The following is a 22,967-nucleotide window of genomic DNA, read 5'->3' on the forward strand; positions in this document are numbered from 1 at the left end:
GAACCGAGGATATTTTTTTCATTTTGTTGTCTTTTTCAATCTCTTCTAATAATGGTTTGCAATTTTCAGTATAAAGGTATTTCATGTTCTTTGTTGTTAATTTTATTCTTAGGTATTTTATTATTTTGGTTGCAATTGCAAAATACTTTTTTTTTTCATTTGTCTTTCTGAAGTTTTGTTGTTAGTATACAGGAAAGCAATGGATTTTTGCACATTGATTTTGTTTCCTGCAACTTAGCTATATTTGTTTATTATTTCTAATAGTTTTTTAGTGGTGTCTTTAGGGTTTTCTATACACCGAATCATGTCATTCACAAACAGTGACAGCTTTACTTCTTCCTTCCCTATTTGGATGCCTTTTCTTTCTTTCTCTTACCTTATTGCTCTGGGTAGGACTTCCAGCACTATGCTGAATAAGAGTGGTGAGAGTGGACATCCATGTCTTTTTCCTGATCTTAGGGGAAAAGTTTTCAGTTTTTTATTATTCAATAGGGTATTAGCTGAAGGTTTATCACATGTGGTCTTTTTTATGTTGAAGTACTTTCCTTCTGTTCATATTTTATTGTGTTTTTTAATAATAAATGGATGGTGTATCTTATCAAATGTTTTTATGCATGTATGGATAAGATCATTTTATTTTATCCTTTCTTTTGTTAGTGTGGTGTATTACATTGATTTGCAAATGTTGAACCATCCTTCGCCCCTGGAATGAACCCCACTTAATCAGGATGTATTATTTTTTGAATTTACTGTTGTATTTGATTTGCAAGTATTTCATTTAGGATTTTTGCATCTGTATTCATCAGAAATATCGGACTGTAGTTTTTTTATTATTATTATTGCTTAAAGTATTACAAAGGGTATTACATATGTGTCTTTTTTTTCGGACTGTAGTTTTTGATTTTGGGGTTATCCTTGCCAGGTTTTGGTATCAGGATTATATTGGCCTAATAAAATGTGTTAGGAAGGATTGCCTCTTCTTCAAATTTTTGGAACAGTTTAAGAAGAATAAGTTTTAAATCTTTCTGAACATTTAGTAGAATTCACTGGTGAAGTCATCTGGCCCTGGACTTTTCTTTTTTGGGAGGTTTTTTATGGTTTTTTCACTTTCCTCACTGCTAATTGGTCTATCTAGATTTTCTAATTCCTCACTATTTAGTCTAGGAAAGTTATATATTTCTATGAACTTACCCATTTCTTCTAAGTTATTAAATTTGGTGGTATATAGTTTTTCATAATATTCTAGTATGATGCTTTGTATATCTGTGAAATCTGTGGTGACTCTTCTCTCTCATTTCTGATTTTGTTCATATGGTTGTTTTCCCTTTTTTCCTTAGTGAGTCTAGCCAGGGGGTTGTCAATTTTATCAGTATTTCAAAAGAACTAGCTCTTTGTTTTATTAATTTTTGTATAGTCTTTTTTTGTTCTCTATTTCATTCAATTCTGCTCTAATTTTTATTATTTCCTTTCTTCTTCTGACATTGGGTTGCTTCTGTTCTTCTTTTTCTAGCTCTTTAAGATGTGACGTTAAGTTGTTTACTTGAGATTTCTCTTGTTTCTTGAGATAGGCCTGTAATGATATAAACTTCCCTCTTATTACTGCATTTGATATGTTGGATTGTCATTCTCATTTGTCTCTAGATATCTTTTTATCTCATCTTTTATTTCATCTTTGACCATGTCATTTTTTAGTAGTATGTTATTTAATCTCCTTCTAATTTCAAGGCATTGTGGTTGGAGAAAATCCTTGGTATAATTTCAATCTTGAATTCGTTGATACTAGTTTTGTGACCCAACATATGTTTTATCCTTGAGAATGTTCCATGTGCACTGGTGAAGAATGTATAATTGGATGTTCTGGGATGAAAGATTCTGTAAATGTCAATTACGCCCATTTGGTCTTCTGTTGGTTGATCTGTCTAGAGCTGTCAATGGAGTATTAAGGTCCCCAACTATGATTGTGTTTTGATATGTTACTCCCTTCTTCGAGCATTTGTCTTATATATTTCTGTGTTCCCTTATTGGGTCCACATATATCAGGAAGTATTATGTTTTCAGGATGTAGTGTCCCTTTTTTCATTATAAAGTGTCCATTTTTGTCTATTGTTATATGTGTTATCTTGAAATCCACTTTATCTGATACTAGAGGCCCGGTGCACAAAAATTTGTGCACTCGGGGGAGCAGGGGGTCCCTCAGCCCGGCCTGTGCCCTCTCGCAGTCTGGAAACCCTCCGGAGATAATGACCTGCTGGCTTAGGCCTGCTCCCGGGTGGCAGAGGGCAGGCCCAATCCCTAGGTGCAGCCCCTGGTCGGGCTCAGAGCAGGGCCGATTGGGGAGTTGGGGCGCCGCCCCCTGTCATGCACAGAGCAGGGACATCGGGAGGTTGTGATGCCACCCTCAGTCACTCTCAGGGTAGGGCCCATAGGGGGGTTGGGGCACCGCCCCCTGTCACACTCAAGGCAGGGTCAATGGGGAGGTTGTGGCGCCACACCCTGTCACGCACAGAGCAGGGCCCATCAGGGCGGTTGGGGCTCTGTACCCTGTCAGGAACAGAGCAGGGCCAATCAGAGGGTTGGGGCGCTGCCCCCTGTCACGCACAGAGCAGGGCCCATCAGGGGTGTTGGGGCTCTGTACCCTGTCATGCACAGAGCAGGGCCAATCAGGGGGTTGGGGCACCGCCTCCTGTCATGCACAGAGCAGGGCGATCAGGAGGTTGTGATGCCACCCTCATTCATGCTCAGGGTAGGTCCGATTGGGGGGTTGGGGCACCGTCCCCTGTCACACTCAAGGCAGGGTCAATGGGGAGGTTGTGGCGCCACCCCCTGTCAAGCACAGAGCAGGGCCAATCAGGAGGTTGGGGCACTACCCCCTGTCACTCAGAGAGCAGAGCCCATCGGGGGGGTGGGGCTCTGTACCCTGTCACGCCCAGAGCAGGGCCAATCAGGGGGTTGGGGCTCCGCCACTCTCATACTCAGGGCAGGGCCGATGGGGAGGTTATGGCTGTAACCTGTCACACACAGAGCAGGGCCCGTGGGGGGGGGGGGGTTGGGGTGCCGCCCCCCTGTCACACACAGAGCCACAGGGCGATCAGGGGGTTGGGGTTCTCCCCCTATCAGGCACAGAGCAGGGCTGATCAGGGGGTTGGGGCGCCTTGCCCTGTCATGAACAGAGCAGGGTGGATAGGGAGGTTGTGGCCCCGCCCCCTGTCACACACAGAGCTGCAGGGCGATCAGGGGGTTTGGGCGCTGCCCCCTGTCATGCTGATCCCGGTGCCGGGAGGCGTCTCGGTTCCGCTGATCCTGGTGCTGGGAGGCATATTACCCTTTTACTATATAGGATAGAGGCCTGGTGCATGGGTGGGTGCCGGCTGGTTTGCCCTGAAGTGTGTCCTGGATCAGGTTGGGGGTCCCCACTGGGGTTCCTGGCCAGCCTAGGTGAGGGGATAATGGCTGTTTGCAGCTGGTCACACATCCTTCAGGGTGGGGGTCCCCACTGGGGTGCCTGGCCAGCCTGGGTGAGGGGATGATGGCTGTTTGCAGCTGGTCACACACCCTTCAGGGTGGGGGTCTCCATTGGGGTGCCTGGCCAGTCTGGGTGAGGGGCTGAGGGCTGTTTTCAGGCTGGGGGTGACTGAAGCTCCCAACCGCTCCTTTTTTTCTTTTTCTTTTTTTTATTCTGGGCCAGCTTTAGCTTTGAGGCTTGGCTCCAGCTCTTAGACCTCCGCCACTGAAATTAGGTTTCTGGCCTTTGCTTACAATGTTGCGATCCTGCTGGCTGAAGCCCGGGACTAAAGCAGATTTCTAGGGTTTTGTTTAGTTTCTATATTTGTTACATAGTTGCTTAGAGTTGCAGCTCAGAGGCCTGCAGCGGCAGGCGGGGAACGTTGGAGTCCTCTGTCACTGAAGCAAGCAAGCCTCATGTTAGTTTCAAGCTGCCTGGCTGCCGGCCGCCATCTTGGCTGGCAGTTAATTTACATATTGCCCTGATTAGCCAATGGGAACTGTAGCAGATGTACGCCAATTAGCATGTTTCTCTTTTATTAGACAGGATAAGTATAGCTACACCTGCTTTTCTGTGAATGTTATTTCCTTGGAGAATCATTTTCCACCCTTTTACTTTGAATCTACCTTTGTCTTTGTAGCTCAGATGTGTCTCTTATAGGCAGCATATGGTTGGGTTCTGATCAGCCATCATTCCCTCACCCACCACTCTGCTACTCAGTGTCTCTTTATTGGTGAATTCAGAGCATTTATATTAGGGTAATTATTAATGTACAAGGATTACCTTAGCCATTTTATCTTTTGTTTACTAGTAGCTCTGTGCCTCCAATAGTTCTTTTCCTATGTGTTCCTGTCTGCTGTTTTTGTTTTATGGTATTCCATACTTCTTTTCTCTATTTCCTCTTTTTGTAAAGCTATGTGTCCTGGTTTGCAGATTTTAGGTTTATAGAAAATAAAGTTGCATATATACAGTAGGTATTTTTTCCTTTGGAGTGCATCTGATCTTCATCATCCTATGCCAGTTCAGAACTTTCCATCCTCCCCCTTTATGTTTTTTTGTTGTCACAAATTATCCATTTTTTAAAATTAATTTATTTTTATTGATTAAGGTATTACACATGTGTTCTTATTTCCCCATTACCCCCCAATCCCAAAAAACATGCCCTCATCCACCAGTTGTCCGTGTCCATTGATTAGGCTCATATGCATGCATACAAGTCCTTTGATTGATCTCTCCCCCTTACCCCCACCCTCCCCTAACTTCCCTCTGAGGTTTGACAGTTTGATCAATGCTTCTCTGTCTCTGGATCTGTTTTTGTTAATCAGTTTATGTTGTTCATTATATTTCATAAATGGGTGAGATCATGTAATATGTATTTTCCTCTGACTGGCTTATTTCGCTTAGCATAATATTCTCCAGTTCCATCCATGCTGTTTCAAATGGTAAGAATTCCTTTTTTACTGCAGCTTAGTATTACATTATGTAGATGTAACACGGTTTTTAATCCACTCATCTGCTGATGGTCACTAAGGCAGTTTCCAAATTTTAGCTATTGTAAATTGTGCTGCTTTGAACAGAGGAGTGCATATATCTTTCTGATTGGTGTTTCTAGTTTCTTAGGATATATACCTAGAGTGGGATCACTAGGTCAAATGGGAGTTCCATTTTTAGTTTTTTAAGGAAATTCCATACTGTTCTCCACAGTGGCTGCACCAGTCTGCATTCCCACCAGCAGTGCACGAGGGCTCTTTTTTCTGCGCATCCTCGCCAACACTTGTCATTTGTTGATCTGTTGATGATAGCCATTCTGACAGCTGTGAGATGATACGGCATTGTCATTTTGAGTTGCATCTCTTGGATGATTAGTGACTTTCAGCATGTTTTCATATGTCTCTTGACATTCCTTATGTCCTCTTTTGAAAAGTATCTATTTAAGTCCATTGCCCATTTTTTTATTGGGTTATCTTCCTTTTGTTAAGTTGTATGAGTTCACTGTAAATAAAAAGCCTTATCAGTGATAACATTGGCAAATATATTCCCCCATGCAGTGGGCTTTCTTGTTGTTTTGTTATTTTCTCTTTAGTTTCCATTGCCCTAGGAGCATTGTCAGTGAAGAAATTGCTGTCTGAGATTTTGCTGCCTGTGGATTCCTCTAGTATTTTTATGGTTTCCTGTCTTATGGTTAAGTCCTTTATCCATTTTGTAGATGGTGTAAGTTTGTGGTCTAGTTTTATCTTTTTGCATGTATCTGTCCAATTTTCCCAACACAATTTATTGAAGAGACTGTCTTGATTCCATTGTATATTCTTGCCTCCTTTGTCAAATATTAATTGATCATAGTAGTTTGGGTCAATTTCTGGGCTCTCTATTCTATTCCATTGATCTATATGTCTGTTCTTGTGCCAGTACCAGACAGTTTGAGGAGAGTGACTTTGTAATACAGCTTGATATCTGGTACTGAGATCCCACCTACTTTGTTCTTCTGTCTCAGGATTGCTGCAGCTATTCAGGGTCTTTTTTTATTCCAGATGAATTTTTGGAGAGTTTGTTCTAGGTCTGTGAAATATGCCATTGGTATTTTAATGGGGAGTGCATTGAATCTATAGATTGCTTTCAGTAGTATGGACATTTCATTAATGTTGATTCTACCAATCCATGAACATGGTATGTTTTTTCCATCTCTTTATGTCTTCATCTATTTCCTTTTTCAGTGTCCTGTAGTTTTCCGTGTACATGTCTTTTACAGCCTTAGTTAATTTTATTCCGAGGTATCTTAATTTTTTTAGGTGTGATGGTAAATGAGATTGCTTTTTTAGTCTCTCTTTCTGTAAGTTCACTATTGGTGTATAGAAATGCCATAGATTTCTTGGAGTTAATTTTGTATCTGCTACATTGCTGAATTCATTTATTAAGTCTAATAATTTTTTTGATGGAGTCCTCAGGGTTTTCTATGTACAGTATCATGCCATCTGCGAATAAGGACAGTTTTACTTCTTCTTTTCCAATTTGGATGCCTTTGATTTCTTCTTCTTGTCTGATTACAATGGTTAGTACTTCCAGTAGTATGTGAACAGGAGTGGTTAGAGTGGGCATCCCTGTCTTGTTCCTGTTCTTAGGGGAAATGGTTTTAGTTTTTGCCTATTGAGTATGTTGTTGGCTGTGGGTTTGTCATATAAGGCTTTTATTATGTTGAGGTATGATCCTTCTATTCCCACCTTGCTGAGAGATTTTATCAAGAAAGTGTATTGGATTTTGTCAAATGCTTTTTCTGCATCAATTGATTTGACTATGTGATTTTTATCTCTCAATTTCTTTATGTGATGCATCACGTTTATTGATTTGCGGATATTGTACCATCCTTGCATCCCTGGGATAAATCCTACTTGGTCATGGTGTATGATCTTTCTGATGTACTGCTGGATGCTATTTGCTAGAATTTTGTTGAGGATTTTGGCATCTATGTTCATGAGGGATATTGGGCTGTAATTCTCTTTCATTGTCTTGTCTTTATCTGGTTTTGTTATTAGGGTAATGCTGGCTTCATAGAATGAGCTTGGAAGTGTTCCTTCCTCTTGAATTTTTTGTAGTAGTCTGAGGAGGATAGGTTTTAGTGCTTCCTTGAATGTTTGGTAAAGCTCCCCTGTGAAGCCGTCTGGCCCCGGGTTTTTGTTTGCTGAGAGCTTTTTGATGACTGCTTCAATTTCTTCCATAGTTGTTGGCCTATTGAGGTTTTTAGATTCTTCCTGATTGAGTTTTGGAAGGTTGTATTTTTCTAGGGATATGTCCATTTCCTCCAGGTTGTCTAGTTTGTTGGAATAGAGTTGTTCATGGTACTTTTCACCAATCCTTTGTATTTCTTTGGGGTCTGTTGTTATTTTGCCTCTTTCATTTCTGATTTTGTGTATTTGGGTCCTTTCTCTTTGCTTCTTGATGAGCCTGGCTAGAAGTTCATCAACCTTGTTTATCCTTTTAAAGAACCAGCTCTTGGTTTCATTGATATTTTGTATTGTTTTTTGGTTCTATATCATTTATTTCTGCTCTGATCTTTATTATCTCCTTCCTTCTGCTCACTCTGGGCTTTTCTTTTTGCTCTCTTTCCAATTCTTTAAGTTGTAGAGTTAGGTGATTTACTATAGTTTTTTCTTGTGTTTTTGAGGTAGGCTTGTAGAGCTATAATCTTCCCTCTCAGGACTGCTTTCATTGTGTCTCATAGATTTTGGGTTGTTGTGTTTTCATTGTCATTCATTTCCAGGATGTTTTTATTTTCTTCTTTGGTCTCTTTAGTAACCCAATCATTGTTTAATAGCATGCTTCTCAGCTTCCAAGTGTTTGATTTTTTTATTGTTTTTATTGTTGTTTATTTCTAATATTATGCCATTGTGGTCTGAGCAGATGCTTGATATAATTTCAATCTTCTTGAATATAGAGAGACTCTGCTTGTGACCCAATATGTGGTCTATATTTGAAAATGTCCCGTGTGCACTGGAGAAGAATGTATATTCTGTAGCTTTGGGGTGAAATATTCTGAAGATGTCAATTAAGTCACTCTGATCTAGTGAGTCATTTAGGATTGCTGTTTCTTTGCTGATTTTTTGTCTAGAAAATTTATCCAGTGATATCAGTGATGTATTAAAGTCCCCTATTATGATTGTATTTTTGTCGGTCTCTCCCTAGTTATCTTCTATGAGTTTTTTTTTTTTATGTATTTGGGTGCTCCTGCATTGGGTGCATATATGTTTATCAGGGTTATATCCTCCTATTTTATTGATCCCTTTAGTATTATCATATGGCCTTCCTTATATCTTGTTACGGCCTTCACTTTGAGATCTATTTTTTCAGATATAAATATTGCTACCCCAGCTTTTCTTTCATTTCCATTTGCCTGAAAGATATTTTTCCATCCCTTCACTTTCAGTCAGTGTGAGTCCCTTGTTCTGATGTGGGTTTATTATAGACAGCATATATATGGGTCATGTTTATTTATCCATTCAGACACTCGATGTCTTTTGATTGGAGCATTTAGTCCAATTACATTTAAAGTTATTATTAATAGTCACTTGTTTGTAGCCCATTTTATTTTTTGTGCCTGTTTTCCTTCTTCCCTTTTTATTTCTTCTTTTTACATCGGTCCCTTTAAAATTTCTTGCATTGCTGGCTTGGTTGTGATAAACTCCCTTGGACTTTTTTTGTCTGTGAAGCTCCTTATTTCCCCTTCAATTTTGAATGATAGCCTTGCTGGATAGAGTATTCGTGGATTCAGTCCCTTGCTTTGCATCACTTTGTAAATTCCCTTCCATTTGTTTCTGGCCTGATGTGTTTCTGTTGAGAAATCATTTGATAATCTAATTGGAGATCCCTTGTACATACTTTCTGCAAATTATTCCTTTTATGCTGTAAGTTTTTTTGTGATCTTACTGTCAATGTTGTGTCTTTATTGTTCGTTGTTTTAGGTAGAATAACTCCCTCGAGTATTTTCTGTGATGGGGGATTTCTGGTGATAAAATCCCTCAGCTTCTGTATGTCAGGGAATGTCTTTATCTTTCCTTCATATTTAAAAGATAATTTTTCTGGATATGTTATTCTTGGCTGGTAATTTCTGTCTTTCAGATATTTGAATATTTGGTTCCAGTCTCTTCTGGTTTCTAGATTTTTTCCAGAAGTTGGATGAAATTTTGAAGGGTTTTCCTTTATAGGTCACTTCTTTTCCCTGGCTGCTTTGAGAATTTTGTATTTGTCATTAACTTTTCACAGCTTTAAAACTGAGTTCTTTGGAGAGGACCTCTTTGTGTTGAGGTAACTAGGTGTTCTGTTTCCTTCTTGGATTTGAGGATCTAGTTCTTTCCATAAGTTTGAGAAGTTCTTATCTACTAGTTGTTTGAATAGACTCTTCATTCCTTTTACCCTCTTTTTCTTTCTGGTGTACACATTATTGGTATATTGCTCTTTCTGATGACATCAGATCTTACAGAGTTTTTTCATTCTTTCCTTTTACTCTCAAATCTCTCTTTTCTTCCATCTGTGTCATTCGTGGATATCTGTATTTGATATCACTAATTATTTCCTCCTGATCAGCTCTATTTCCTAAACTTGCTATTTTTATTTCAGTCTTCATCTTTTATTGAGTTCTTCAATTCCAGAATTCTGTTTGGTTCTATTTTTAAGTTTCAGTCTCTTTGGTAGAGTACTCTTTTTGTTCATTGATTTTATTTATGAGTTCATTAATCTACCTATCTATGTTTTCTTTTATCTCATTGAAATTTTTCAGAATTGCTGTCTTGAATTTCCTACCATTTAAATCACATTTTTTTCCCATTTCTTTGTTTATTTCATGGAGACTTTTCATTTTCTTTCTGAACTGTCTTAATGCCTCGGTTACTAATGATATTTGATGGATTATATCTCTGTCTAGGCATTGATGGGAATGAAATTTGCTTTTTTAAAAGAATGATTAGCACTTTATTTAGCAGCATGATAAGAAGACATCTTTGTTTTGTTTTCCAGTTTGTGGTGCTGAAACACAGGTTTTTACTTCTTGCACTGCTAGGCTTCTGGGATCTATGCAGGGTGATGGAAAATGTCTTGTATTCCATGGGGAATTAGACATCTTCACTGTGACCAGGTCACATCTGTCTTAGGGCACCAGCCTTTTGGGGGAATGTGTTTGGACATGGGTTTCTGAGTCCGCGAAATCCCAGTGCTGTCCTCTGCAACCAGTCGCTGCCCAAGATGTCACAGGTATCCCCACTGGTTTCAGCTTTCATGGTTGGAGGTGGGGTGGGCTGTAAGAGGCCGGCTTCTGCATTTGTGGCTTTTTTTCTTCTCCCAGTAAGGGTGGCTGCCAGCCCTCAGCTGTAAGGCTGCTGTCACTGGGATTAAGCATGGCATTTATCTGCCACTCAAGAGAGGAGTGCTTCTGAATCTCTAATCCTTAGAGAAGCAGATAGTGTGCTCTGTACTAATGCTCACAGCTATAGCTTCTTCTGAGATCCCTGCTAGCTCTGATAGGGTTAGGGGAAGCAAGCTCTGCATGGGTGAGGGGAGATAGCCAAGCTCCATGGCTTTGTTTTCTGCCTGACAATGGTGGCTGTGAGACCATAGCTGTTGCACCTCTGTGTTCTTCTCTGCTCCAGTCACTGCGTTCAGCTACAGTATGTGCTGACCACTCAGACAAGAATGTTGGTTCTACCTCTCTACTCCTCAGGGCTGCTAAGAGTGTAGACTGCAACCTGATTCCTCCCCTCTCCCAAGACCCACGGTAGGCTTTGGGCTGTGCTTGTGGCACCCATCTCTGCTCATCTCCCTCTTACCCTGTTCACTTTGATTCACCCCCCTGCCTTCAGATGTTTCACTGCAAGGATATCTCAGACATGTTTGTGTATTGAGCAGGGAAAATCCTTTGTTGCATTATAACTGTTCTACCTTTTGTAACATCAAGAGGAGAAACAAGGAGAACCCCTCATGCTACCATTCTTCTTTGATTTATTTAAGCTCTGCAGTAATGTTCCATTTCCTCTTTTTAATAATTTGTCTTGTCTCTGTTTGTCTTAGTCAGTCTAGCTAAAGGCTTTGATTAAAAATTTTGTTGATTTTTTAAAGAAGTAGCTTTTGGTTTCATTGATTCTCTTTGTTTTGAATTCTCTATTCTAATCTGTATTATTTCATTCTAACTTTATATCTAACTTGCTCTTCTTTTTCTAGTTCTTTAGTTGTAAAGCTAGGTTATTGATTCAGATTATTTCTTCCTATATAACATAAGCATTAACAGCTATAAATTTCCCTCTGATCCCTGTTTTTACTGGATTTCATCCTTTTTAGTACTTTATGTTTTAATTTTCTTGTATCTCAAAGGATTTCCTCATTTCCCTTGTAATTTGTCTTTGACCCTATTAGTGTTTTAGGAGTGAATTTTTAATCACTACATATTTGTAATTTTCCAGTTTTTCTTCTGTTATTGATATCCAGTTTCATCAGAGTTGTTCAAGTTTTCCATGGCCTTGTAAATCTTCTGCCTAATTGTTCTATCCATTACATAATATGGGGTACTGAAGTCTCCAACCAGTACTGGTATATTATATTTTTTTATTAATTTATGTCAGTTTTTCCTTTATGAATTTTAGTAGTCTGTTATTAAGTGAATATATATTCATGATTGTAATATCTCCCCCATGGGTTGATGGTTTATCATTTTAAAATGTCTCTCTTTATCTCTAGTAAAGTGTTCAGTTTTAAAGTATTTTATTCTGAGATTAGCATAGGCACTCCAGCTTTATGTATTTTCATGACATATATTTTCCATCTTTTTCTTTCAATCCATTTGCATTTTAGATTCTAAAGCAACTCTTCTAGACAACATATAAATAAATTATATTTTGCTATCTATTCTGAGGCCTAGATTGCCAAACAAATTTAATATTACTATTATTATAGTTGGATTTATGTATGCCATTATATTTTTTATTTTATATATTGGTTGTCTCTTTTTTTGTTGTTCTTTTATTCCTTCTTTATAGCTTTGCTTTGCTTTAAGTGATATTTTCTAATGAAGCATTTAATTTTTTGTCATACTTTCCTCACTTTTTATTATTTTCTTAATGGTTTTTCTATGACACACCATGTACATATTATCACAATTTCTTTCAGATTTATGCTAACTTAATTGCAGTGAGATATATACATTTATTCCTATATTCTTTATTTAACTTTTTTTATTGCTTAAAGTATTACAAAGGGTATTACATATGTGTCCTTCCCCCCCCCACCCTTGACAATCCCCTGGCCTCCCCTAACCCCCAGTGTCTTACGTCCATTGGTTACGCTTATATGCATGCATACAAGTCCTTCGGTTGATCTCTTACCCCCCTCCCCCCTGCCCCCCAGCTCTCCCTGGTCTGTTCTTGTGCCAGTACCAAGCAGTTTTGAGAACAGTGGCTTTGTAATACAGCTTGATATTGGGTATTGAAATCCCACCTACTTTGTTCTTTCTCAGGATTGCTGCAGCTATTCGGGGACTTTTTTTATTCCACATGAATTTTTGGAGAGTTCGTTCTAGATCTGTGCAGTATGCCGTTGGTATTTTAATGGGAAGTGTGTTGAATTTATAGATTGCTTTGGGTAGTATGGACATTTTAATGATGTTGATTCTACCAATCCATGAACACGGTATGTTCATCCATCTGTTTATGTCTTCCTCTATCTCTTTTTTCAACGTCCTGTAGTTTTCTGAGTAGAGGTCTTTTACCTCTTCAGTTAAGTTTATTCCTAAGTAGCTTAGTTTTTCGGTGCAATGGTAAACGGTATTGTTTTTATAATCTCTCTTTCTGAAAGTTCACTATTGGTGTATAGAAATGCCTCAGATTTCTTGGGGTAAATTTTGTATCCTGCTACATTGCCAAATCCATGTATTAAGTCTAGTTTTTGGATGGAGTCTCTAGGGTTTTGTATGTATGATATCATGTCATCTGCAAATAAGGACAGTTTTACTTCCTCTTTTCCAATTTGGATGCCTTTTATTTCTTCTTCTTGCCTAATTGCAATGGCTAATACTTCCAGTACTGTGTTGAACAGGAGTGGTGAGAGTGGGGATCCCTGTCTTGTTCCTGTTCTTAGGGGAAATGGTGTTAGTTTTTGTCCATTGAGTATGATGTTGGCTGTGGGCCTGTCATATGTGGCTTTTATTATGTTGAGGTATGATCCTTCTACTCCCACCTTGGTGAGGGTTTTTATCAAAAATGGGTGTTGGATTTTGTCAAATGCTTTTTCTTCATCAATTGATATGACTATGTGTTTTTTTTTCAATTTGGTTATGTGATGTATCATGTTTATTGATTTGCAGATATTGTACCATCCTTGCATCCCTGGGATAAATCCTACTTGGTCATGGTGTATGATCTTTCTGATGTACTGCTGGATCCGATTTGCTAAGATTTTGTTGAGGATTTTGGCATCTATGTTCATGAGGGATATTGGCCTGTCATTCTCTTTCATTGTGTTGTCTTTACCTGGTTTTGGTATTAGGGTGATGCTGGCTTCATAGAATGAGCTTGGAAGTGTTCCTTCCTCTTGAATTTTTTGTAGTAGTATGAGGAGGATAGGTTTTAATTCTTCCTTGAATGTTTGGTAAAACTCCCCTGTGAAGCCATCTGGTCCTTTGCTGGAAGCTTTTTGATGACTGCTTCAATTTCTTCCATAGTTATTGGCCTATCGAGATTTTTAGATTCTTCCTGATTGAGTTTTGGAATGTTGTATTTTTCTAGGAATTTGTCCATTTCCTCCAGGTTGTCTAGTTTGTTGGAGTAGAGCTGTCCATAGTATTTTTTAACAATCATTTGTATTTCTGTGGGGTCGGTTGTTATTTCGCCTCTATAATTTCTGATTTTGTGTATTTGGGTCCTCCCTCTTTGCTTCTTGGTGAGCCTGGCTAGAGGTTTGTCAATCTTGTTTATTCTTTCAAAGAACCAGCTCTTGGTTTTATTGATTTTCTGTATTGTTTTTTTGGTCTCTATGTCATTTATTTCTGCTCTAATCTTTATTATCTCCTTCCTTCTGCTCACTCTGGGGTTTTCTTGTTGCTCTCTTTCTAATTCTTTGAGTTGTAGAGTTAGATGATTTACTACCATTTTTTCTTGTTTTTTTGAGATAGGCCTGTAGAGCTATAAACTTCCCTCTCAGGACTGCTTTCATTGTGTCCCATAGGTTTTGGATTGTTGTGTTTTCATTGTCATTAGTTTCCAGGATGTTTTTAATTTCTTCTTTGATCTCATTGTTAACCCAATCAATATTTAATAACATGCTGTTCAGCTTCCAAGTGTTTGAGTATTTTGGGTTGTTTTTATTGTAGTTTATTTCTAATATTATGCCCTTGTGGTCTGAGAAGATGCTTGGTACGATTTCAATCTTCTTGAATTTGGGGAGACTTTGCTTGTGACCCAATATGTGGTCAGTTTTTGAATCTGTCCCATGAGCATCTGAGTGGAATGTATATTCCATGGCTTTGGGGTGAAATGTTCTGAAGATGTCAATTAAGTCCATCTGATCTAGTGAGTCATTTAGGATTGCTGTTTCTTTGCTGATTGTTTGTCTAGAGGATTTATCCAGTGGTGTCAATGGTGTATTAAAGTCCCCTACTATGATTGTACTGTTGTAGATCTCTCCTTTGATATCTTCCAGGAGATTTTTTATGTATTTGGGTGCTCCTGCATTGGGTGCATATATGTTTACCACGGTTATATCTTCTTGTTGTATTGATCCCTTTAGTATTATGAAGGGATCTTCCTTATCTCTTGTTATGGCCTTCACTTTGAGGTTTATTTTGTCTGACACAAGTATTGCTACCCCACTTTCTTTTCATTTCCATTTGCCTGAAAGATATTTTTCCATCCCTTCACTTTCAGTCTGTGTGAGTCCCTTGTAAGGAGGTGGGTCTCTTGTAGACAGCAAATGTATGGGTCATGATTTTTTATCCATTCAGCCACTCGATGTCTTTTGGTTTGAGCATTTAGTCCATTTACATTTAAAGTTATTATTGAAAGGTACTTGTTTGTAGCCATTTCTTTTTTCTGTGTGGCTGTTTTCTTTCTGAGATTTTTATTTCTTCTTTTTACAGCATTCCCTTTAGCATTTCTTGCATTGCTGGCTTGGTGGTGATAAACTCCCTTAGCCTTTTTTTTGTCTGTGAAGCTTCTTATTTCCCCTTGAATTTAGAATAATAGCCTTGCTGGATAGAGTATTCTTGAATTCAGTCCTTTGCTTTGCATCACTTTGTAAATTTCCATCCATTCTTTTCTGTCCTGATGTGTTTCTGTTGAGAAATCATTTGATAATCTAATGGGAGATCCCTTGTATGTAACTTTCCGTCTCTCTCTTGCAGCCTGTAAGATTCTCTCTTTGTCCTGAACATTTGCCATGGTAATTATGATGTGTCTTGGTGTGGGTCTTTTGGGGTTCACCTTGTTTGGGACTCTCTGGGCTTGTGTGACTTTTTTCTTCCCCACCTCAGGGAAGTTTTCTGATATTATTTCTTCAAATAGATTTTCTAATCCTTGTTCCTCTTTCTTTGTTCTGGCACCCCTATTATTCGTATGTTGTTTCGTTTCATGTTGTCCCAAAGCTCCCTTAGACTCTCCTCCTGTCTTTTAATTTTTTTCTCCAATTGAAGTACAGTTTGGGTGTGTTTTGCTTCCTTGTCTTCTAATTCACTAATTCGGTCCTCCACTTCTCCTAGTCTACTCTTGATACTTTCAATGGTGTTTTTTATTGCAGCTATATCACTCTTCATTTCTTCTTGGGTCTTACTTAAGTTGTTGATTTTTTCATCTGTTTCTTCTTGCTTCTTGTATATGTTGTTGATTTTTTCCTCTATCCCGTTTATGCACTCTAGGACCCTTAGTCTGAATTTTTTTTCTGTCAAGTTGCATGCTTTTGTATCACTTAGCTGCTTTCCAGGCGAGTCCTCCTTGTCTTTCCTTTGGGAGTTTCTTTGTCTACACATGTTTGATCTCACCAACATATATAGATAGATATTGAGTCGTTCAGTGGCTGCTCCCTTGGTGGCAGTGGCTCCTCGGGCTGTGGTTGCTCCTTGGGCGGTTGTGGTAGGAGCTGCATCTCCGTTGGTAGCAGGTCCTCTGGTGGGTGCTGTTCACAGCTGTGGTGGCTCCTCTGGCTGGTGGAGGGAGGCTTCACACACAGCAACTGTTCCTCAGACAGAGCGTGTGGTGACCAGGAGGCCGCTGTTGCTTGGATCTGCTTTCTGTGGGGAGAGGCAGGGCTCCTCTGAGTTCACGTAGTCGCGCTGCTTGAGAGCCGTTGCTTCCGGGTTCGTAGCCGATCTCTGGATGCCAGTAACAGCCACTCAAGATGGCGAGGTCTCAGTGGCTGAGCCGGCGCACTGGGAGAGGTTTCAGCCTCAGTCTCTAACCGTTCCCTTTTTCTAGGAGTTCTCTGTCTTTCCTGGCTGCAGACTGTCTCTCAGCTGAATCTCCTCTGCTTATTCAGGCTGTATGTTACCTGTTTCAGCTGCTCACCATTATCTGCTTCGGACAAGGCACCGACACGTCCGTCTAAACCTCTGCCATTTTTTCTCTCCTCTTTTATCTTTTTATGATAATGTTATACACATGACAAGTATTCATGTTAAATTCACATTAATACATTGTTATAATTATTACTTTATTTAAGTTTATTATTTAAAAAATCTAAGGGCAGAAAAGAAATCAAGAATATATTTATAGCTGTTATTATATTAATTTTATTATTTATCATTTTTTCTTCTCTTTATTTGTTTTCCTGAAACTCACTTATCATCTGGACCACCGGTTGGTGACTGCTGCTTCAAAGGTTTCCTTAAACCAGCAGTCACCAACCTTTTGGACCTCACAGACCACCAATGGTCCGTGGACCACCGGTTGGCGACCACTGATCTGGAGTAATTTCCTTAGCTCAATTCAGTTTTGCTCCCACCCAACTCCTTTGTCCTGTTGTTAGAAAATATGTTAGATTTTGATATGTAATAGTTCTATAATAATAATATATGCATATTATATTATAAAATAGATTTTAAATCAGTTAAGAAAAATATGTATTTATACTCCCTTTGATAAGTATATACTTATCTATACTAACGATCTTTGTTTTCACATATGGATTGAAGTTACAGTCTAAAGTCACTTGCTTTCTGACTTAAAAACTTCCTTTACATTTCTTATGGGGTGAATCTTCTAGCAACAAATTCTCTTAGTTTTTGTTTATCTTGGAATGCCTTTGTTCCCCCTTCATTTTTGAAATATAGCATTGATTAATATAGCATCCTTAGTTACCATTATTTTCTTTGAGCACATTAAATATGTTCTCTCACTTTTTTATGGACTCCATTGTTCCTACTAAAAAGTCAGTCATTAATGTTATTGGGGTTTCTTGTCCAGGAAATGTTTTCTCTGCTGGCTTTTAAAATTTCTCCTTGTCGCCGAAACCGGTTTTGCTCAGTGGATAGAGCGTCGGCCTGCGGACTGAAGGGTCCCAGGTTCGATTCCGGTCAAGGGCATGTACCTGGGTTGCGGGCATATCCCCAGTGGGAGATGTGCAGGAGGCAGCTGATCGATGTTTCTCTCTCATCGATGTTTCTGGCTCTCTATCTCTCTCCCTTCCTCTCTGTAAAAAATCAATAAAATATATTTAAAAAAAATTTCTCCTTGTCTTTGATTTTCAGAATGTGTATATATGATATGTATATTGTGGCTTTCATGTGTACCCTTCTTTTTTAAAATATATTTTACTGATTTCAGAGAGGAAGGGAGGGGGAGAGAGAGATAGAAATATCAATGATGAGAAAGAATCATTGATCAGCTGCCTCCTGCAGGCCCACAACTGGGGGTCGAGCCCGCAACCCAGGCATGTGCCCTTGACTGGAATTGAACCCAGGACCCTTCAGTCCACAGGCCAACAGTCTATCCACTTAGCCAAACCAGCCAGGGCTACCCTTCTTGTAGGAGCTTCTTTTATGTATGTTTTTCAGTAAATTCATTCTATTTTCAACAATTGTTTCAGTAAATATTTTTTTTCTTCTCTTTTTCTTCTCTCCTTTTAGTACTCCCAAGTATGGTGAGCTTAATGTTGAAAGTAAATTTACATTCCTATGAAGCTCAGTCCATTTTGTTCATTTACTGTCTTAGTTCTTCAGATTGCATAATCCCTATTGATCTATCTTCAAGTTTGTTAACTGTTTCTTCAGCTAGTTAAAACCTATCCTTGAGCCCTTCTAGTGAATTTTTATTTTACTTATGATACTTTTTAAAATCTAGAACTTCCAATTTGGTTTTTATAATTTATTTATCTTTAATCATGTTCTCTATTTAATATGATATTGTCATTATACCTTCATTTACTTCTTTAATCATAGTTTAGTTTTTAAATACATTTATAAATGGCTACTCTGACATCTTTTTTGCTAAATTAAACATCTGGTTGCTCTTATAGATAATTTATGTTGCCTCTTTTCCCCATGTAATTGGTTCATACATTTTTTTCTGTTTGTCAAATTTTTGCTGGCAGCTAGACATTTTATCTAATATAATGTAGCAATTCCAAGTACTGTTTCCAACACTCTCCTGTTATTTGTATGCTTATTTGTGGCTGGCTGTATTATTTTAGCAATGTGTATTTCCTTCCCCACAGAGTCAGGCCTCTATGTTGCTTCAGGGAAGCATAGCTTTTGTTTGCCACAGTCACACTGTCATGACAATGGTTTTGGCAGGTTTCGCTTTTTTTTTTTTTTTCCCATCCCCTAACCTCAACCAGCTGTTGAGCTCCACTAATTGACTGCTAATTTCTCTGTTCTTTTCAACAGTACCCTGGAGGATAAATTATTCTACAGGACTAATCTAATCAAATTTAGCCTTCTTTGAAGGAAAGTGTTCTTATGTCCCTGTTAATATTTGACTCCAAGAGTGTTCCTTCCATCTATGAATTTCCTATGTTCTCTCCTCAAAATAGCTAGCTTCTGGTTTAGCCTTTAACTTCTTTGACTCTACCAGTGTCTTTTCAACTGCCATGTACCACAATTTTTACTGGTTTTGAGAGCTCTCTTAGTCTTGAACTTCCCCATGCTTTGTTGCAAATAAAGTTAGTTACTCACGGATGAGATTAGAAACTGTTTCAAGGTATGCATCTTCCACCAGGTAAAATCTCTAAAACAAAGTTCTGGATCTGAGGTGGAGATAATGGTGTACTTCTCTCTGAATGATGTCCGTGCTTTAAGACTTAAGTGATCAGTGGAAATAGACTTTGAAGTCAGGTTTTCTTGGCTTTCTTACCTGGGCATGGAACCACTGTCTTGTGAGCTAAGACAAAGACAATTGGGGCCTTAGGTAATCTCAGCAGCACCTTGGCCAAGATCGAGTCTCTGTTCCATGACTGGGAACTGGCAGGAAAAAGAAAATCCTCACCTCTTGGCCACACTCTCCTGGAACAGATAGCTGGAATCAGGATAAGAAATGCTGGCATCTTGCTCCTATTGAGAAGAAAGCCCCCAAATTGGGAGCTTGTGGGAGTAGTAGTCCTGTGTTCTTGACTGCACTTCTCTGGAATAGAGTTTTCATTTTGCTGTATTGGGAGAAGGGAGAGATAGAGCATTCTTGTTTCAAGTGTCACAAACTCTTCCTTTACTGACCTGTAATTGATTGTCTTGAAAAGCTTTTGATTTATTTGTCACATGGACATAAGGCTATGTCCAAAGATTTAAAACGGTTTATGTTTTAAAATAAGTTTCACAAGTTTCACTGGAAATGGTTCCATGGAGCACCTCACCTCTGTCATTCCAGAGTTCAATATCCCTTAGGATTATCCTGGAGATCGGTCATATGGGTACCCTCTGTGTAGCATATACCAAATTACCAAATTTTCAGAAAGAAAGCAGGTGTTCACCATAAGCCACATAGTCTGTATAAGTAATTTAGACTTAGTGAACCACTCATATATGCTGGGAATGTTAGGAATCCTCCCCAAATTCAAGTTCCCAGATTCCATTCATGGGCTAACCTTGCAAGCAGGACTTTTTAAATATAACAGTCTCAAGACTTCTATATTAACCCTTTTCTACATAATCCACCCCATTGGCCCTTAGCTTGGGTGTCTTTATAGGAAAATTATTAGTAGTGTGGTATAGACCTGCAGTGCTAATCCCAGTTATGCCCTTTATAGTTCCTTGATTCAAGTAAGACAAATCCCACTAATCAGAAACATCTATCTTAGAAAGACAGATTATCTTCTCCTTAAGTTTCTGTTAACCTGTTTCATTTGGCCCAAAGAATCAATCCTAGCATAACATAACTCTGCCTAATAAGTTGGAGTTAACCTGAAAAATTTGGAGAGCTGAGCCATTATAGTAATCGGGTAAATATACAATAAATACAATCATGGAGAATACATATTGAACCCTTGGAAACACAGGACATAAATTAGCCCAACAATACAGGTTAACACAGTGGTTCTCAACCTTCCAAATGCCGCGACCCTTTAATACAGTTCCTCATGTTGTGGTGACCCCCAACCATAAAATTATTTTCGTTGCTACTTCATAACTGTAATTTTGCTACTGTTATGAATCATAATGTAAATATCTGATATACAAGATGTATTTTCATTCTTTCAGATTGAACATAAAGCATAGTGATTAATCACAAAAATAATATGTAATTATATGTGTTTTCCGATGGTCTTAGGCGACCCCTGTGAAAGGGTGGTTCGACCCCCAAAAGGGTCGCGACCCACAAGTTGAGAACCGCTGGGTTAACAGGAACCCCACTGTGGCCTCCTTCCATGGGGCCTTCTGCCCTAGTAAGTTTTATTTCAGTCCAAGTCAGTTCTGCCTTGGATTCAGAAATATTGCTTTAAAGCAGTCAATTCAGAACAGTTTTATTTATCCATGACATCAGCTTATCCTCCTTAGTACCTGTATGACATTTAGAGATGTTTTATGTGGGAAGTGCAAGAGCTAGGGCCACCCCTGACTATCTCATAATCAGCGCTGTCAGGAGTGATCTTAAGCTCAGCAGTCAATTTGAATTCAGATAGCTCACAGCCACTTAAAAAAATCAGCATAGGGCATTTGCCTTCAGAAAGAGGAAAAAGCTTTTAGGAACAGTTTTGATAAAAATTATTGGTGTCAGGGTTTGTATTATCCCCATTGTTACAAAATAAGTAATATTTATATTTTTTCAGTGATCTGCTACTTTTATTCAAACCTTTGTCTGTATGGGAAGCATGCAAAGGTATGAAGCATTTTTATAGAAAAATATTTTTATATTAAAGGCCAGATGCACACAATTCATGCAAGAGTAGGCCTTCCATCCCCAAGCTGCCGGCACCGGCTTCTCTCTGGCACCCAGGCTTCCCTCCGGCCACCAGCAGGCACCTTGGACCTGGGCTTCCCTTGCAGCCCCGGCTTCATCTAGAAAGTCATCCAGAAGGATGTTCAGAAGGATGTCCAGTCTAATTAGCATATTATGCTTTTATTATTATAGACTAGAGGCCCAGTGCATGACATTCGTGCACTGGGGGCTGTGGGGGTCCCCACACCCTCTCCAATCTTGGAGCCCTCAGGGGAGCCTTCTCCATTCCGGGAGTTTCTGTCTGTCTTTGCAATCATATAAGCGAATTGTCTGAGACCCCAACTCAGTTTGGTTTGCTGCCCACAGGATAATAGAGGCTTTTTTTTTCTTTGCTTCATTGGTGGAGATTTCCTGGAAGTTTTAGGATATCTTCCCTTTCATTTTTCCTAGACACTCTGATTTTACTTATGTTTCTCACCTTTGCTTTCCCTCCATCCACCACCGCAACAGTAACTTGCTTCAGGCTCACTTTGCTCTAATGCAGTGGTTCTCAACCTTCTGGCCCTTTAAATACAGTTCCTCATGTTGTGACACAACCATAAAATTATTTTCATTGCTACTTCATAACTGTAATGTTGTTACTGTTATGAATCATAATGTAAATATCTAATATGTAGGATGGTCTTAGGCGACCTTTGTGAAAGGGCCGTTTGACCCCCAAAGGGGTCGCGACCCACAGGTTGAGAACTGCTGCTCTAGTGTCTAGGAGATCTGTCTGCCACCAGAACTACAATTCCAAGAATTCTTGGTGCTCCCTGCGCTCTGGGCTTCCGCTTCCAGTCCAGGGGCTGCCACCAAAACTACTATTCCCAGAATTCCTGGTGCTCCCTGAAATCTTGGTTTTCCCTTCCTGCTCTGTCCCCATCCCATGGCCTTCCACTCTGCCAAGTCCTCCAAGCCACCAGCTCTCTCTCTCTGCTCTCCATCTGGTGGCTTGGGGAGCCAATTTCCCCAAGCCACTCCACTCTTCACCAGCTCTCCCACTCTGCTCTCTGCTCAGCGCCTGCATATGCAAATTAACTCACCATCTTTGTTGGGTTAATTTGCATACTCACTCCTGATTGGCTGGTGAGTGTAGTGGAGGGATGGCCAATTTACATGTTTCTCTTTTATTATAGGCTAGTTTAACCAGAAAAACACATCATGTTCAGGAATTAGGATAAAATCCTGAATTTTCAAACTTGATTTACATAATCTCCCACTCTTTTCATCCTGATCATTTACTTATGTGCAGCCTAGAAAAGATCAATGATTTTCTGGGGACAGCTCCATTTCACAAGCAAATTTCCATATTAAGGTAAAGGTGGAGCAAGGTGAAGGACATAGAGTCAGACTATCAGGCCATTTTTGCAAACTACAAATAGGCTAGAAGTCAACAAGTAAACAGCAGTGAGAAAGCTTAAGAGGAAGTTCAGAATCATATCTATCAGGAGTGGGAGGAGAGATCATAATCCCGTGATGTTCACTCAGCAAATTTACAATTTGGACTGTAATAACAAATTAGAAATGCAATTAGTCTCTGTATCAAAAATATAGATGTTATTAGCATTTGAATATAGATGATATTATCAGAGGACAAGCTC

Source organism: Myotis daubentonii, chromosome X (assembly GCF_963259705.1).
Source record: "Myotis daubentonii chromosome X, mMyoDau2.1, whole genome shotgun sequence".
NCBI classification, from domain to species: domain Eukaryota; kingdom Metazoa; phylum Chordata; class Mammalia; order Chiroptera; family Vespertilionidae; genus Myotis; species Myotis daubentonii.